Source organism: Lynx canadensis, chromosome D1, assembly GCF_007474595.2.
Source record: "Lynx canadensis isolate LIC74 chromosome D1, mLynCan4.pri.v2, whole genome shotgun sequence".
NCBI classification, from domain to species: Eukaryota; Metazoa; Chordata; class Mammalia; order Carnivora; family Felidae; genus Lynx; species Lynx canadensis.
In genome coordinates this window covers 88191307-88210370 of record NC_044312.2, presented here as the reverse complement: position 1 = coordinate 88210370, position 19064 = coordinate 88191307, and the positions used below count along the sequence as shown (strand labels likewise).

General features: G+C 46.0%; 2 long non-coding RNA genes across 4 annotated transcripts in view; one reads left to right on the top strand and one right to left on the bottom strand.

The window, feature by feature from the left end:
- LOC115525643 overlaps positions 1-1463 on the bottom strand; it is a 32246-nt gene extending 30783 nt beyond the window's left edge. For 2 of the 3 annotated variants that reach the window (XR_003972417.1, XR_003972416.1), the window contains exon 1: positions 1346-1457. This is a non-coding gene — a long non-coding RNA (uncharacterized LOC115525643). Of the gene's footprint in view, positions 1-1345 lie in introns of all 3 variants that reach the window. The other variant, XR_003972418.1, reaches the window with a different exon arrangement.
- Positions 1464-1491: 28 nt separating this feature from the next.
- Positions 1492-19064, top strand: part of LOC115525644 — a 32602-nt gene continuing 15029 nt past the window's right edge. Inside the window, exon 1 of the long non-coding RNA XR_003972420.1 lies at positions 1492-1569. This is a non-coding gene — a long non-coding RNA (uncharacterized LOC115525644). The remainder of the gene's footprint in view (positions 1570-19064) is intronic.

The window sequence follows — 19064 nt, the reverse complement described above, 5'->3', positions numbered from 1 at the left end:
GTATCCCAAGAACTATGAAGAATTTGTGTGGGGCTCGGTCATTTTCTAAAGCCCTTCTCTATGCCCTGCGAAGCAGATTATTATAAAGACCCGAGGCTCTTAAAATCCTAGAGCCCTGGTATGATCTAGAGGTTACGCTGTATAAACTTTTTCTAATTCCTTCTTCTCTTGAGCCACCTCATGAAGTGCTTTCTTGTCTGTGGGTCCTTGCTCTAGCCAGCAGGGGTCCCGCTCAATCCTGAATCATCAGTCCCCCACCAGGGTCCTGGGGTGGCCTGAACAGTCATGACTTTTGTTTCGCAGGAGAATGAAAATCATTTTTTATCTCCATGAAATGCCAAATCAAATAGCATGTGCGTGGCTCTCCTCGGCCTCGTGGGGGCCCCAGGCCGCTGTGGCCCCACGCTGCCAGGGAGGAGAGAGAATGACTTTGCAGCACGAGGGCTATTCGTCATTAGAACAACACGGCCGGCGGCAGCAACTGCTCTGGCCTTATCAGAGCGGGAGGCCTAGCTGGATTCTATTAATTGCCCGATGCTGTTGGGTTTGGCAGATACAGGAAGCAGTTTACATGGCTACACAGTGCCCCGGCTCACAGTCTCTCTGAAATGGTATTATTGTAGCGGGATAATTGTGATTAGGGACAGTTCCCCAAGGAAGACCAGGCCTTTGATGATTGAGTCACTTCCTCCCCACTCGGCAGTGCGATAGTGCAGCTCGCCCCACAGACGCACACCCTTTGCTGGCCACAGCGGTCCCCCCTCCACAGCAGAGAGCCTCATCAGAGCCAGGATCACCTGAGAAACGGGAGCACCCAGAGACCACCCCTCCCCCGTTTCCTTTGTAGGTAATGAGACCGGCAGCCTCCTCATGAGTGATCCCAGTTGGAAGTAGGTCCCTGACTTTTGTGATGGCCCGTGCTTTGGAACAAGGGAGAGCAGGCTCTACGTTTACTGGCTGTGTGACCTTGGGAAGTCCCCTTCTCGAGCCTCAGTTTCCCTATTTGTAAAGCGGTGATAATAAGAGACTCTACCCCAAGTGATTGTCAGGAGGGTTACAGGAGATTACTTTAGTGTTTTTAAGCACTTAATAAATAGTAGCCGTTACACTTATTTTTGTTGCTGTTGTTGCTGTCAATAATGACACACACCGTCCCCCTCCCAAGCAACAGTCTGCCGAGGGCCAAGCTCAAGTTGCCCTCACGTGGTGGAAACACTGCCACCTCAGAGGCCAAGGCCGGGGAGGGACGAGGCTGGCTAGACGTGGAGGCCTGGAGTGGGGTAGACCTGAGTGTCAGCTTCCTCATGGGCCCAGAGCTCCCCGAGAAACAGAACCCCTCGCTCACCCTGCACTTGGCACGCGGTCTCCGATGCCACACGGTGCGGCTCTGGTCCACTCACTCTGCCAAGGGTTTTTTTTTTTTTTTATCCGCAACAGCCCCTCGTGAGCTGTCCTGAATCACTCTTATCTCAGCCTCCGCCAGGCCTCTGTCTGAAAAACACCCTTTTGTGCTCATGGGTAGGAACGGCGTTCGCCTCAACGGGGGACTCCGCCCTCTTACTGGAACCTGTGAGTGGGTCTGGCAACTGCCTTCAGATGTGAACGAGGGTGGGGGAGGTGGAGGGCAGCTGGCCTCAAGGATGGAACAAAAAAAGCTGGGGGGCCGACAGCAGAGATGGGTTTAGAGTCAGGTGTCTTACATTCACACCCGCCACTTACTCGTTGCGTGCTCTTAGGAAAGTCACTTTTCCTCTCAGAGCCTCAGTTTCTTCGTCTGGTAAAGGGGGATAAAAATACCTCTCAGAGTGCTGCGGTCAGGATGAAATTAGGTATATATGCAAAACACTTACTATAGTCCCAAACACTAGAAAATACTTAATATTTTCTATTAAAGCCAAAGGAGGTAAGTTAAATAGGACAAGGAGAGCGCTGAGCACGCCTGCAGGCCCCGGGCTCCAGCAGAGGCAGAGCTCCCACCGCCTAATGTGCTTTAGGAACTGCTGACCAAACCCGGGAGTCCGCAAACACTGGCAATATCCAGCAAGCTCTAAAGGGCAGAGACCATGTTTATTGTGTTTACGACTATATACTCAGTACTAGTGTGTTCATTTCCTGTGGCTCTGCTGTAACAAATGACCACAAACTTAATGGCTTAAAACACTACCAATTTATTATCTTCCCGTTCTGGAGCTCCGAAGCCTGAAATGGGTCTCAAGGGTCTAAAACCAACATCTTAGAGGGCTGCAATCCTTCTGGAGGCTCTGGGAGAGGACCCAGAGGCCCCCTGAATCCCTCGGCTCCTGGGCCTCTCCTCCACCTTCAAGGCCAGCAGTTTGCCTCTTCAAACTTGACCCGGGCTCTCACTTGTGACCGCATTGGGCCCAGCTGGATCATCCAGCATACTCTCCCCAATCTCAAGGTCGGTTGATTAGCAACCTTAATTTCATCTGTAAACTTAATCCCCACCCTGGCCATACCATAATATATCCACGGGTTCTGGGATTTGCCGGTTATGTCATTTAAAAAATGGGAATAATAATAGTAGCTGTTCCATAAGGTCCTTGGGAGACCTACACCAACTGAACACGAGTGTGCGTAAGGCACTTAGGGCAGGGTCTGGTACACTGCCTAGTGCTATGTGAATGTTAACTCATGTTATAGCAATAGCAAGCAAGGGGTGAGGGATATTCCAGCCGATTCTGGAAAGACTGTCAGAACAACGAATGGTCTCTGGTAGGAGCGTTCATCGAGGGGTGGAGTCTTTGGTTTTCATATTCTCCTAAGATATGAAACAAGGCAGTTTTTACTGATGTCTGTTGGGTAACAGTTCGTCTTCATGCAGATTTCTTCATGGAAACAGACCAAGGGGCACCTCATTTGACCGGATCAGCTTGGACCTGCCCTGAGTTGGTCAAATCTTAGCAGTGTTCTTCCTAGGCCCCCGGCCCCGTCTGGGGCATGGGGAGCAGGAAAGCCAGGAGCTCCAGGCCCAGGCTGGTGTTGGAGGGAGCAGATTCCCTGGGGGAAAGATTCCCCTTTCCCTTTGGCTACTGGAATCTTTTACCAAACGGATCTAGAGACATTATTCTGGTCTCTGGGAGTCCTAAGTGCCCACTCTTCCTTAAACTCAGGGCTAATGGTGGATCAGTGAGCAAACATCTCCGTTATCATGGAGGGCTAAAACTGGATTTGTTTAAAGCGTTTTCTCTTTGGAGGTACAGTAATTGCTCTCCCATCAGACAGGAATTCCTATTGCTCGAAAGGAGCCAGTGTTATCAAGAGAAAACACATCAGCGCCTGTCCTCTCGGGAAGGGAATTGTGAGTAATCAACACGGTTCCTCTCCAGCTGGCCGCGGGGCCTTTGTTCAGATGGAGGACAGGTCAGGGAAAGTTTGAGCGGGCAGTGCTTTTAAGGGGCGTGTGCAATTCCAATCCTTTCTCTTCATATTTTCCTCTCCAGGGCATAGGCTTTTTCCCCAGGGAAGGGGGGCTAACCTGGGTAAATCGTTCTCAAGCCATCAGACAAATCTGATTACATGGCTCTCCTACTTGAAACCCATCAAGGGCACCGCCATCGCCCTCAGGATCAAGTCCAATTCCTTAATACAGTTTACAAGGCCCTTCATCACCTGGCCTTGCCAGCCCACCTCTTCCTCCTGCTTTGTCCGTCATCACCCCCAACCAGCACTCTTCTTTCCGGTTCTTTCAGTGACTTGTGTGTATACTCCACAGGCCAGGAGCACCATCTCTCCACATTATGGTGTGTTGGGTCTAAGACCTTGCCCGTAAACTCAGGAAACCAGATGCACAGACATGAGAGGGAAGTCCTGTAAAAGTCACGAAATGAAAGAGACAGCCCTGATTGTAACAAACTCCCCAAGCCAGCCCCACAGCCTAGCAGTTCATCTCCGTGTTGCTTTCAAACGAGTCCTTGCCCTTATCTGAATGCTTCTTGGGGAAAGGACGTATTTCTGAGGCCTTAGTGTCTCTCACAGAGGATAATATTGAGGGCCATAATAATGATACTGACATTAGGTGTTTAGTAAGTGATGCCACTAGTAAGGGTCATTTATCGAGCAAGTACTATGTGCCACACTGTGCTAAAGACTTCATGTGCCTTGCCTTATTTAATTCTTTTCTTAAGGTTTTTATTTATTTATTTTGAGAGAGAGAGAGAGAGAGAAAGAGAGATCAGGAGGGGGGCAGAGAGAGAGGGAGAGAGAGAATCCTAAGTAGGTTCTGCACTGCCAGCACGGAGTCCCATGTGGGGCTTGAACTCACAAACTGTGAGATCATGACCTGAGCTAAAATCAAGAGTCAGACGTTTACCCAACTAACTGAGCCACTCGGGCACCCCACTGCCTTATTTAACCATACCTAAGAGGTAGGTATGGTTTCCCTCCTTTTATAGATGAGAATGTTAGGGCTCACCAAGGTGGTCATTTGCCTAGGGTTAGGCAGCCAGGATGAGGTGGAACAGAAACCAAAATCTAGGTTTTTCTGAGCCTAGACCCATCCAGAACTCAAAGGCATACAGCTTCCCATGTATGGATGTGTGGACATATGCACTGAGGGCCCAAGCTTGGGGGGATCCAGGAAAGGCAGGACAGACGTAATCAGGGTAGAGCCTCCTTTGTTTGGCTTTACTTCAAACAAAGATGACAGCAGGGAAACTGGAGCCCCCACTTCCCTTCTCTGAAGACCAAAGCAAGGCCAAAAATAGGAGAGACAGGAAGCATTTGATCCCAATGTGTCATATGAACACAAACATCCTGCCAACTTTGCCATCAGGGAGTGCCTGAGAGCAGCTGCTATCCACAATGCCCAGCCAGACTCCCTCAGCATAACATGGGTCTGGGTCTGCTGGTATATCTCTAGGGTTCTTAGAACACTGCACAGCAGAACACACAGAGTGCTTTATTATGACCAAAAGAATGCACCTCACAGACCTCCAGCCACAGGAGGCCATAGCTGCTTGCTCTGAAATCCATCTCTGTGTTTCCTCCAAGGCCACATTTCTCACCGGCTGCTCCCAGAGAGCAGCACAGATGCTGGGGCAGACCTGTCCCTGGGAGACACTGGACTCCTCTGACAGCCGTCTTTGGCTCGAGGACTCCCCGATGGCCTTGCCGAACTTTCTTTAGTCTGAGGTGCTTCCCCGTAAGTGGCCTTCTCTCTCTCCTTGATCCAGAATTGAACGAGCGTCCGAGTCTAAGGGCTCTCCCAGCCCTTCCCAACCCCTCTTGGCATCTGCTTATTGGAGCACCTGGACTAACTCAGAGGTCATCTAGTAATTGCCTCATTTTTTTTTTTTTTTTTAATTTTAGAGAGAAGGGTGCCTGGGTGGCTCAGTCGGTTGAGCATCCGACTTCGGCTCAGGTCATGATCTCACGGTTCGTGGGTTTGAGTCCTGCGTGGGGCTCTGTGCTGACAGCTCAGAGCCTGGAGCCTGCTTCAGATTCTGTGTCTTCTGTCCTCTGCTCCTTCCTGGCTCACACTCTGTCTTTCTCTGCCTCTCAAAAATAAAGAAACATAATAAAAAAAATTTTTAAAAATTTTAGAGAGGGGGCACATAGGTGGCTCAGTTGATTAAGCATCCGACTCTTGGTTTCAGCTCGGGTCGTGATCTCAGAGTTTGTGGGTTCGAGCCCCGCATTGGGCTCTGTGCTGACAGGGTGGAGGCTGCTTGAGATTCTCTCTCTCTCCCTCTGTCTCTCTCTCTGCCCCTCCCGCATCTCTCTCTCAAAATAAATAAACTTTAGAGAGAAAGAGAGTGCGAGTGGGGGATCAGGGCAGAGACAGAGGGAGACAGAGAATCTCAAACAGGTTCCATGCTTAGCACAGAGCCCAACTTGGGGCTCAATCCCATGACGTTGGGATCATGCCCCATTCGTAGTTGAGAAAACTGAAGCTCAGAGAGGCAACGTTCTGAGGCCACACACCAAACCCATGCAGAGCAGGAAATGGGTCTTCTTGCTTACAGGCCATATCTATTTCCCTTACTTCATGTGTTTTTAAGAGGGGAGGGCAGAAATGGTGACACGTGGGTGAGAATTTCTTCAAAAGAAGCCCCCTCACACACTCACTCCTGGCTCCCTCCAGCTCAAAAGCCCCAGAGCGAAAGATAGTGCCTGGCTTGTTCCTCCATTTGCCCCAGACACTCTGGTCTCCAAAGCTTGGGCCCTTGACTCTACCGCCTGCCTGATATAATAAATGAGATAGCTCCATTCAAATATGGGGGGGGGGGGTGTTACTGCTTTTGTAATTGGGGCAGGTAGACTGGACAGACGTCTGCCAGCAAGAGTGTGTGCAGAGAGCAGATCAAAAGGCAACCAGGAGGGGCGGGGGTCTTCCCGGCCAGAGAAAAGGGAGCATCAGCATTTGCTCGGGGCCCTCTCCCTGCGGGAGCCTGAGCTGACCCGTCATTTAAGAGGCTTCCTTACTAATTTCTTCCGCACCTGGCCCAGAGCTGGGGCTGCCTCACGGCTTCCATCATGCTAATTGCCACCGTCTCCCCAGTGACACTGAGCTCAGTTCCTGATAAGGTGAGTCCTTAATAGTCTCCCATTTCCCTGCTGACACCGGAAAATAGGCCTGACTCGGCGGTGTATTACTGCACTGAGTGAGGTGCAGCCGTCACACCCAGCCTCACAGCCTGAACCATTAGTGGGCCTACAATCAATAGTGTTCAGGCAACCCTTGTTTCTCTGAAAGCACTCATTTGGCACGTTTGCTGTTTGTCAGGCAGTTCCTTTCTCTAGCGTCCCACGGTCCATGGCCCTGGCGTCTGAGTCTATCCTCTTTCCACAGAGTGCTGAGCAGAATTCGTGAGTTCCGGACAGCACCAGCTTGTTGTCTTTGGAACAAAGGAATGATAAGACTCTACCAGGCCGCAATTAACGACAGCTTGGGTTATAGTTCTTTGGTTGCAAGCCACAGTAACCGACTGTGTGAATGTAATCAGAGTAGGGCCTACTGGGAAGTCACCTCACACCTCGGCACTGAGGCTCAACGAGCACCAGGGAAGCTTCCGAAGATTCAGGTTTAAGGGAGAGAATGTCTGTTGAGTCTGGTTTGAGGCACTAGGTTTTGGCCAAAGAAGGATGGGGCAACTGGATGGTCTGTACCTAAAAAAGGAGAGTGAGGACACCAGAAGAGGAGAGAAAGGATGTGGGATAGGCAAAAATACTGGAAGTTCACTAGGTGAACAGACATCTGGAGGACATAGGCCCAAAGGAGGTACTAATGGCCTGGGGTATGGTAAAAAGCCCCCTTTGGCCTTCAGATCTTTCTACAAGGACTGTGAAAAGTGCCTGGGGCATTGGACACGTGGTCAATAAGTGATAGCTAGTACCATTAGTGCTTGAATTATTACTTTTGTAGCATCATTTTAAAACACTAGGCAAAGTTAAAGCACCTGGTAGAATGCTAGAAGCATGACATAATTATTATCTTGACATACATGAAGAATCCTGCTAAGTGTTGTGACCAGCTCTTTTTAAAGGATTGTAGCTAAGTTTAACAGGCAATGGGAAAAACCAGAGATTCTTGAAGACTTGGGTGTACCATAAAGGAATGACAGCTTCTGGAAAGGTCTGTAGAAGAGTACTACGGACCCTGCTCCTCAACAGATATTGTTCAACAGAACAGAATTTCTTCCATATGGGATCCTTAAACCTCTCCCATCATACAGGCTGTGTTCTGTCACTGCTTATCTACTCGCCTGGATCACCTTCCAGGTCGCCGGCTCTTTGAAGAGGGAGAGCAGGGGCTGGGATCTGTTCGTTGCTTGGGATCCAGCACAGGGGATGGCATCCAGTATGCACTCAAGAAAATATTTATGGATTGAATGAATGAATGAATGAATGAATAAATGAATGAGCGACAGGGGGCTGGTGACCTTTCAAGGTCACTGGCTGGCTAACAGCAAAGGGTTGGCCACTGTACCACATGTGATCTCCAGGAGCTGCTCTCATCAAATGTTCTTATCTGACAGTCTTGTAATGCTTATTGAATGGAAGGGAGAGAGAGAATGGAAAGGCTAGCAGGGAAATTCAGAATTCAGAGGTGAGGCCTGGAGGAGAGGAAGTAGAAGGCAGAGGGCGGGGGTGTTGACAGGAAATTCCTGTGGGGATCCAGGGGCAGGTCCACTGCCAGGAACTTGGTTTAGTTCTGACCTGGAAACTGCTGACCAGAGGTCCTCTCCTGACTCCAATGCCCATAGGCTGGAGGGAGGGAGCCAACTCTAGGCTATACTTTCTATCCAAAGAGAAAACGTTCAGTAGAATACAGGACATGTGAAAGGCAATTTTTGGCCAGAGGCCATGTGCAGGCCAAGGGAATAAATGCCACAGGAGTTCAGATGCATAGTAGACCATCGTGACCAGAAGTGGTCAAGAGATGGCTTTACAGGCAAGAAGGGAGGTTCAAGTCAGCCTCATAGAATGGGAGAGATTTAGATACATGGAGAAAAAGGAGCACAGATGGGGACAGAGTCTGAATAAAGCATAGAAGTAGAAAAGTACAGCGTGTGGTTCAGAGGAAAGACAGTCTTGGCAAACTCAGGAAAATGACTAATCAGAGAAAGAGTGAGACAGGGAAGCTGGGACCAAGCCAAGGAGAGCTCTTAATATTAAGCTAAATTATTATTTTTTTTGTCCATGTAATTCTATAAATATGATCTACAAACAAATGAATGAATGTGAAGCGAACAGGAAGAGATAGCCCTTCTACTGTTTGAATACTTATGTCCAATCCAGTGATGGCAAAAGGCTTTACACAGTCAGCCTCCCAGGTGAATGGTGCTCACCTGGACGCCTCAGGGCTCAGAAGATTCAGAACTCTGGCAGAGGAGGTGGCCAGGCTAAGACTAACCACGCTACAGCATCCAGAGCAATGCCTACAGCCAAGTGAAGGTCTCCAAAGATGTCTCTCTCGTCAGCCAATAGAGGCATTCAGCCAAGTGGGTTAACCTGGTAAGTTAAGTAAAATAGGCTGTTTCCCCTGGGTGAAATTTTAGGGATGTCGAGAGGGCTCTCTGCCTCCAAATCCCTTAACTCTGCCCACCCCATCCCTTAATTCAATGCCTGAAATTCCAGAATCAAAGTGTCATCTCTTAGCTACAAGCTGTGATGGCTTCTAAAGCTGTTGTCAGTCCATTACACCTTATTGTAAGTGAAGGATCTGAAAGTAGGTTTTGACAAGGAGACTGGAGAGGGAAAGGAAGATGTAACCTGTGTACTTGAGGTGGAAGATCATCAGAGACACAGACAGAAAGTGCTGGAGAGAGAGAGAGAGAGAGCAGAGAGGAGGAGCTGGCATCGTGACAAACTTTGCCAAGGGCGATTTTGCCAAGTTCTAGCAACTAATCCTAACACCGGCCAGACTGTCCAGTTATTAACAAAAACGTTTCATACGCTCGGTCTGATTACGGCAACAGCCAGATGATTTAAATGACTGCATTAGGCAGCTAACTGGGTAGTCGCTGGCCTCTCTACCACATAGGGGAGCTTGGCTAATCTTAACATTAGCAGGTTGCAGAACTCATCAACAGCTGCCTGCTCCAGAGGGTGAGTGACGCCGTTCTCAAGATCCAAGGAGGCCCAGGGAGTTCAGGAGGATGGAAGTGTTCATTCTTATTATAAAATCCCCTGAGAATAGCAGGCTGTTTAAAGGATCAGTGTGTGGGCCATTTTTCTTCTGAGGAGCTTTGCCTTACAGTCTCATGCTGCATATTTCCCGGTCATAATAGTTTGGAGAAAAATATTGCTAAATGGCTGCATAAACAATTTTAATTGGCCTGGGCTCCCAAAATGTGCTATTTTTGTTCTGCTGCCAAGCTTGCTTTTTTACTAGCTAATTATGCCCCAGCATTTAACTTTCGGCAAAAAAAAAAAAAAAAAAAAAAAAAAAAAAAAAAAAAAACCAACAGGAAATAGGGCATTCATTACTCGAGTGACAACTTTTCAACAAGCCTACATTTCAACATCCATTGTGTAATTTCCTCTCTCCAGCTTACAGTTAGTAGTTCCATCAGCCTTTGGAAACAAACAGCTCCCGTCAGTGGGGCTTTGTTCTGTTTAAATGCTTGCCTATCTCCAAGGCAGGCAGAGGGAGGGGCTCCCATGAGCCACCCGTGCCCTGTCCCTGCAGGGTGGGTCTCCCAGCTTGTTTAGGCTCCTCAAAGAAATTCCTTGCCTGGGGTTGCTGTTAGGCTGAGCTTGCGGCCAGATTGGGCTCTCTCATCAGGAACTGGCCTGGGCCTGTTGTTTATGCATTACCCCCAAGGCTCCTGGGGGATTCAGGCCACTCTCAGAGGGACACTCTCTCGTCCCCTGAGGAATCATAAGGACAGACAATCTCAGTTTGTTAGACGATAACTCCTAGAAAGTTCTCTAAAGCCACGTCCTATTGTACGAGCCATTTTAAATTTATTTTATTTAAAAATGTTTATCGCAAAGTGTATCACATGCATAACAAGTACATAATTGATTAGCATACTGCTTAATGAGTTATCATAAAGCATAGAACATGCAACTACAATCCAGGTCAAGAATAGATCATTACCAGCACCCCAGAAACCCCTCTCATGCTCTTCCCCAACCACGACTCCCTCCATCCTTCCCAAAGTTGACCACTACCCTGACTTCTAAGACTACGGTTTTAGGCGCTTAAACTTTACGTAACTGGAGCTATTTCTATGTGTGTACATGTGCGGGACCATGTGATATATTCTTATCTCCGGCCTCTTCTGTTCTACTTCACTTTATTGCATGTACCTCATCCATCTTCATTACTACAGAGGATTCTCCTGCGTGATGAGATCACAAGTTGTCAATTTGACTATAAACGGACATTTGGGTTGTTTCCAGTCTGGCTATTGTGAAAAGTGCTGCCATGAACACTCCCGTGTGTGTCTTTCAGTGCATAGGCACACACATTTCTGCTGAGCGTCAACTAGGAGTGAACTGCCGGGTCACGCACATAGCTGGTGTGCATATTTGGGTTTTATAACCGCAGCCAAACTTTGTTTTCCAAGTGGTGTTTGTGAGTTGCCACTGCACCACTTCCTCAGCAGCTTGGAATGGTCAGTCTTTTTTATTGTAGCCATGGCAAAATGTGTCGTGGTATCTCAGTATAGTTTTGATTTGCTCGTTCTTGACTATTCACGCAGTTGAGCGCTTTTCCATGTATCTATTCTCGATTAGATTTAGAATAAGATGGAGGTTGAAGCACTAAATGATCGAAATCTGGAAAAGAAGATATTTTCATGGGAGAAGAGGCTGCCAAAATTTCCACCTCCTGAATCAGCAAGGAATCAAAAAGGAATGATCGAATCCCCAGTAATCTCAAAATGATGTACCTACAATTGCACTGGGAAAGGCAGGGGTGGGGGTGGGGGAGCCAAAAACAGCTCATCACCCTGTACACTCTGTTAGTGCCTTGCTTTTCTCTCTAAGCAATACATCGTCGTCATCTTGTGTCATTAGCTATCTTACATGGCGATTTTTAATAGTTACATTCTATTTCACTATTTAAAGGTATAATTTATTTTGTCAGCCTCCTGTGATTTCTGGTTTTCACTATTATCAGCAATAATGCACTAAAAATCCTTGGGACTAAATCTCTGGGCACATCTAAAACTATTTGCTAATTCCAGCACACTTTAAATTATGGTATTTTAGGGATGCCTGGGTGGCTCCATCGGTTGAGTGTCCAACACTTGATTTCAGCTCGGGTCACTATCTCATGATTCACGAGATCAGCCCCATGTCGGGCTCTGTGCTGACAGCACGGAGCCTGCTTGGGATTTTCTCTCTCTGTGTCCCTCCCCTGCTTGAGCATTCTATCTCTCTCAAAATAAATAAATAAACTTAAAAAAAAAAAAAACTGTGGTATTTTAAAGGCAAACTGGAGATTACATAGGGACATGTAATGAGTGAATTAATATGAGCACTGCCTCCTTCATTTTTTTTTTTTTCTTTTTATGAGTCTTCCCTCAACCTTTAACAAAACTCTGTGGCCTTCCTGAGGGTGAGCTGAATGGAGTGATGGTGACAGCCATGTCAGAGTAAATCTATGCAATCCACCTCCTGCTTTGGCTCCTTATTAAGAAATTAATAATTATTATTTGTTATTTACTGAACACTTATCTTATGGCAAGCATTTTATTAGGCAATTTTGTAATAGATGTTACCATTCAACCTTCATAAGTTTCTGATGTGGATGGCTATTATTGTGCCCATTTTTTTTTTAATTTTTTTTTCAACGTTTTTTATTTATTTTTGGGACAGAGAGAGACAGAGCATGAACGGGGGAGGGGCAGAGAGAGAGGGAGACACAGAATCGGAAACAGGCTCCAGGCTCTGAGCCATCAGCCCATCGAACTCACGGACCGCGAGATCGTGACCTGGCTGAAGTCGGACGCTTAACCGACTGCGCCACCCAGGCGCCCCTATCGTGCCCATTTTTTAGGTGAGGAAACTGAGACTTAGAAAGGCTAAGAGCCATGCCCAAGTTTATTTAGTAAGTGGTAGAGTAGGAATTGGAATCCAGCTGTCTGACTCTATACTCCCAGTTCTCAACCATTATACCACTAATTCCCAACCTGTATACTTTGGTGTTCTGGTGTACTGCAAACCTATCCTAGACACATTGCTAAATTTTACATATAAAATTATTTTGCTGCTGAGTGGCAAACGTTATACGGTGAATTGATTTCAGAGATGGCTCTAATTCTTCCTAGTACATGCCCTTTGCAATTTGCCTTTCCAACTCCCCCCGGCTAAGAAGTGAAGATATGTCTCCACCCCTTGGGCATGAGCTGATCTTGTGACTTGCCTCAGCCAATACGATGTGGCAGATGTGCTGGTGTGCTTGTCTCAAGTTTAGGCCTCAAGGGACATTGTTTACTTTTGCTCTACCTCTTGCTCCTCTGTCACCATGGGAACAAGTCTGGGCTAGCTTGATGGGGAATGAGACATGGGAAGCAAAGCCAGGTCGAAGCCCCAGATACGTGAGAGAGCCCAGCCCAGCCAAGATCAGCCAAGCCTCCTAAGCCAACCTACTGTTGAGTGTAGATGGATGAATGATCCCTACTAAGCCCAGTGAAACCACCTAGCTGACCCAGAGATTTGTGAGCAGAATGTTGATCGCCACATGTCACTGAAGTGTTGTGGGTATTTGTTTTGTAGCAAGATTGTGGTGATAGATAATACATACTATGGTGTCTATATCTAATGGACAGAATACTAGCTAGTGGTAGGTCACGGTGGTGGACAAACTCAGGTATAAATTGGCCTCAGCACAGCGAACATCAAGCTGTCACCTAAGAAAGGTGTCTATTTACTGAAGCATGTGAAAACAATGAGTATATATGAGAAGATGTTGAAACTTCATTTCAACGGCAGCCCTGCACTGCTGGACCACTAGGGATAGTGTGATGCCATCACCCTCTACTGAGTAAAATTTAAAGTTGCATTTTGAGGGGTGCCTGGGTGGCTCAGTGGGTTAAGCATCTGGCTCTTGACCTTGGCTCAGGTCATGATCTCACAGTTCGTGAGTTTGAGCCGTGTGTCGGGACTAACAGTGCGGAGCTGGTTTGGGATTCTCTCTCCCCCTCTCTCTATCAAAATAAATAAACTTTAAAAGAAATAAAGTTGCATTTTGATCGTAAGTTCCATGTTATATTCTTCGCATATTGGTTACACTGGTTGAATTGGATTTCTATCCCTTGCAACCTAAAGAGTTCAAGTTCCAGGGATGGGAGCATTTGAAAAATTACAATGCCTCCCCTCCCATCTGTGATGCTCATGGTCCTGAGCAGTGTGGCTGAGAAAGCAAGTTGGAATGTCTAAAGCCCATTCAAAGAGCAGGCTGGTTGTTCCCTGTGTCAGATTCCTCATCTTACAGAGAGGGCCTCCTCCCAGAGCTGGCCCAGGTGTAGACCAAAGGAGGCAATGTAACAAACTGCCTTGGCCACCCTCTGTCCCTGCCCCAGGGCTACCGGCCTCCTGTATCTTCAGATTAGTAACTGAAATTCCACGGTCCCCCTCTGTATACACCAGTTGAACCATTTTCCATACTCTTGGCCTTTTTCTTCTTCCTTTATGCACTTCTGTTTCAGTTACACATTGTTGTGTGTGTAACAAGCTATCCCAAACTTAATGGCATAGAACAACCACCATTTTTGTTCTTCTGTTCCTATGTGCCACAGGTCAGGAATTTAGAGAAGGCATGGTGGGATGGTTTGCCATCACTCCTGGATGTTTGAGCCTTCAACTGGGAGGACTTGAATGGCGGGGGCTGGTGTGTTCTAGAAGCTTCTTCCTCCACATATGCTAGTGCCTGGGCTGGGGACTGTTGACACCAACATGTAGCCTGTCCACAGGATGATGGCTTCTTCATGGCAGTCAGGCTTTTTTTGTGGTGGCTCAGTGCTCCCAGAATGAGGTGAAAGCTTCATGGCCTTTTATGGCTTATCTTCCGAACTTACATATACTTTCACGTCTCTCATATTCAATTGGTTAAGACTGTCACAAGTCTGCTCAGATTCAAAGGGAGGGTAGGTAGATTTCATTTCTTGATGGGACAATCGTCAAAGAATTTGCAGCCATGTTTCACAATTGCCGTACTTTAAACTTATCTATCCATTGTGTCAACTATAAAGATCCTTTATTTTGTGTAAGAATCTTTTGGTTACAAAGAAAAAAAAGTAACTCAGTCTAGGTTAGAAGAAAAAAAAGATATGAGTAATTTACTTAAGGATGCAACGGTATCTCACAGAACACCCCAAGGATGTCACTGTAGTACTATTGTGTGCTCGGGGTCAGTAGGTGCTAAGGTGTTATGAGGCAAACTCATCCCTACTGATGTATCTCCATTCCCAGGCAGTGATGCCCTAGCCATGAAGGAAGGGACCAGAGTCCTCAGGGAATGTCACTAAAGGGAAGGACTGAACACTGTGGCAAGTCTGTCACACGCTCCAGAGGGGGGGGCCAAAGTATGCGGCTGGGTGTGTCTCCTCAAGTGAGTGTTAGAACACTGAGCATCTGAGGAGGACTCCTTCCATCCCTAAACACACGAGTATTCATTCTAGAGGGTCATCTGAGATCTTTCTCCCCATCAGGCTGACTTGCTATCCCCAGCCTGAAAGATTCAGTCATTCATTCAACAAACGTTTATTGAGTCTCTTGGATGTTCATGGCACTGTGGCAGGGAACAAGACATTCAGGAACCTGATGAGATGAAGACACCCTCTTACCTGGGACCCAGGAGCCCTGATTCTGCCAGTCACTCTCTAAGTAACTTTGAACATATACTCTGCCTTCCATGGTTCTCAGTTTCCCTATCAGTCAAATCAGGGCCTTGACCTTGAAGATCACTGAAGTCCCTTCAGAACCCCTAGAAGAAAGATGATGTTGGCACTCCTAAAATTTCAGCCTTCAACCTCAAGTTTATTTTCTGTCTTTTGCCTTTACTGCTGGCTGGCTTACTCTTGCTGTAATTTATTTAACTGAGCCGTGCTGAGCAGTTTGGAACTGAGTTTGCATGAATCACTGTCCATAAAATCAAGTTAAGTGGATTTCATTCCACACAGTGCACCTGTGTATATACTCAGGGAGAAGAAGCTGGATTTTCTTGGCTCTTCCAGACCACTGTTAGAATTGCTTCTTTACAGATACAGCATTCACCCTGTATTTATAGTCCATTGTTATAACAGCCTCCTTCAGAGACCTGGAAGTAAAGTGTTGGATGCGATTTTTCCTTCAGATCATTTTATGTAGCTGTCCTGTTTCTCTATCTAGCTAGAAAACCTGACATTGATTTCCTTTATTTTATCGGAGTTGGCAAATATCAGATTCAACTACATTCAGTCATTCAACAAATATTTATTGAGTGTTACGTGAAGTTATACTGAGCTAGGTACGGGGGTGAGGGTTGAGGGGAAGTGTCCTGCTACTCAAAGACACTAAAAACTATGTGAAGTGTTAAGTAACATCAATGCAAGAGAATGTTGCCAGGCAGAAAATAGGAAATTTGATGTGTTGGTTGGAAGAAGAAACCGACAAAGCTGAGTGACCTAGTAAGGGTTATGGAGAGTTTGGGGGGGATATTGAGCTTGTGAGAGGGATTCCTGTTTGGACCACTCCCTCTGTTTCCCTCCTTCTGACCCCCTCACCCCATGACATAACCAGCACTAGAGTCCTTTCAGTTCACCATTTTGTTTTTTTTGTTTTTTTTTTTTTTAAGGTTTTTTTTTTTTTTTTTTTTTTTTTTTTAAATTTTTTTTTTCAACGTTTATTTTTGGGACAGAGAGAGACAGAGCATGAACGGGGGAGGGGCAGAGAGAGAGGGAGGCACAGAATCGGAAACAGGCTCCAGGCTCCGAGCCATCAGCCCAGAGCCTGACGCGGGGCTCGAACTCACGGACCGCGAGATCGTGACCTGGCTGCAGTCTGACGCTTAACCGACTGTGCCACCCAGGCGCCCCAGTTCACCATTTTGTAAAAGGATGTGATGGGCGGTGGGGAAGAGGTTTGAGCAGGGATGAGCATTTGTAGGAAGAAATGCCCAAAGGGTCTGCTCTGGTGCTTGTGAAAATACTTTTTTTGGAGCCAGTGTGAGGGATTATAAAGGGATTTATTTCATTTTGTAACACCGCCAAAAGCACAGGTCGACTGTGACTAAAATGGCGGTATGAGGGACTGCCTATTTGGATCTTTGTTCTTGTTTTCCATCTTGATAGAAAATGTGCCATTTTTACTCTGCCATTGAATAAACATTGCACAATTTTCCTGGCCAATTTAAAAAATGCTATTCCATTTACCCTTTGGGACTCTGAGAGACATATTGAGATGTTGGGAAAGGGCATGGTGGGACCTCCCTTCTGCCCTGACACTATGCTTATGACCATTCTGTCCTTTTGAGAAAATGGAGTTGCTTTAAAAGGACTTGAAGCTTTCACAGCACCTGTGTTTGTATCCAGGCCACAAGCAAAATTTGCTTTGCTTAATGAGTTCTGTTTGTTATGCCGTCTTGGGATAAGACATGCCCACATTTCCCCAGCAGTTATTTGGGGAGCTTGAATGCCCAGATGGTGCTTTATGCTGGGCAGTCTCTGCCAAGAGACCCTGGATAGCGCCACTTCTGCCCTGGAGGAGTAGTACAATGGGCCACAGAGCAGTGCTGTCCACGCAAAATAGAGTGCCACGAAGATAATTTTTAAATTTCTATAGCCACATAAAAAAAGTTTTAAAAAGCAGGTGAGATTATAAAATTAATCTTATTTATAAAATAAAATTAATTATTAAAATATAATATATTTATTTTATCCAATATACCTAAAATATGATCATTTTGCCATAGACTTAATATGAAAATTATTGATGAGATATTTACTTTTTTTTTTTTTTTTAAAGAAATACGTCTTCCAAGCCTGGTGTGTATTTTATCCTACAGCACACCGCAATCCAGACTGGCCACATTTCAAGTGTTAATAGCTACATGTGACTAGTGACTACCACACTGGACAGCATAGGTCTAGAATTCTCTACCGATCCTTCTGCAGACCCCTTAAATCCCTGGAGGGTCTTTTCTTTCAATCTTTATAAGCGATGAAGAGCCCAGCCCTTTGGTTTTGAGTAGGAATAGCTTGCTACTTAACCCTCCAACTGCACAATTATTTCCATCACTCCCAGAGATAGGCTGGCAAATTCAGGGACCTTCCATTACAGTACCTATCACCCCCCCACCCTGCTTATGCTATATTCATACCTTGTTTGTGTTTCATACTCTGGCTCTTTCTGTACTTTATCCTTTTATTTATTTATTCTATTTATTTTTTAAGTAGGCTTCACACCCAGCACAGAGCCTAACATGAGACTTGAACTCATGACTCTGAGATCAAGACCTGAGCTGAGATCAAGAATTGGGTGCTTAACTGACTGAGGCATCCAGGTGCTCCCTATACTTTAACCTTTTAAAACTTACCTTTACTGGATGCTTTTTCCCCTCAGAGCCCACTTCAGGGCTTAGGGGATAATGCTGCTAAGGGCTGCTGGGCAAAATAAACTGTGGTACTCTTTCTTGGGAACTAGCATGCACCAACCCACTTCAAGATTACAGATAATACGTGGCGATGGGGCAGGACAGCAAGAGCAGTGGAACTGGAAAGGATTTAGAGAACTCCTAGTCTGGTGTTTGTTTGTTTGCTTCTAAACTGAGGTATAATTTGCATAACATAAAATTAATCATTTTCAGTGTACAATTCAAAGACATTTAGTACATTCACAACATTTGCAACCATCACCTCCGTCTAGTACTAGGACATTTTCATCACTCCAGAGGAAGCCCCATCCTCATGAAGCAGTCACTCCCCATTTCCCCCTTCCTGTAGCGCCTGGCGACCCCTGCTTTCTGCTTTCTGGATTTGCCTGTTCTGGATATCCCACGTAAATGGATCGTACAATACACAACTTTTTGTGTCAGGCTTCTTTCACTTAGCATGATGTTTTTGAGGTTCACCATGCTGTTGCCTGTATCACTACTTTGTTCCTCTTTACTGATGAATAATATTCCGCTGCATGTATATACCACATTTTATTTATCTATTCATCTGCTGATGGACATTCAGTTTGTTGCTGCCCTTTGACTATTGTGAATGGTGATGCTATGAACATTGGGATACAAGTTTTTGTTTGAATACTTGTTTTCAATCCTTTTATGCATATACGTAGGGGTACAATTGCTGGGCCACCTGGTAATTCTTTGTTTAGCTTTTTGAGGAATGGTTGATCTGTTTTCCAAAGTGGCTGAGCCATTTGACATTTCTACCAGCAAATTAGGGGGGGTTCCAGCCAATTTCCACATTCTTGCTAATCCTTGTTATTTTCCACCATTTGTTTTGTCTTTTTTTTTTTCTTTTTTTAAATTATAGCCACCCAGTGGGTATGAAATGGTATCTCGCTGTGTTTTTTTTTTTACGAAAAATATTTTAAATTAATAAACTTAAATTTTGTAAATTTAATTTTTAATGTTTTAAAGCAGTTTCAGGTTCATAGCA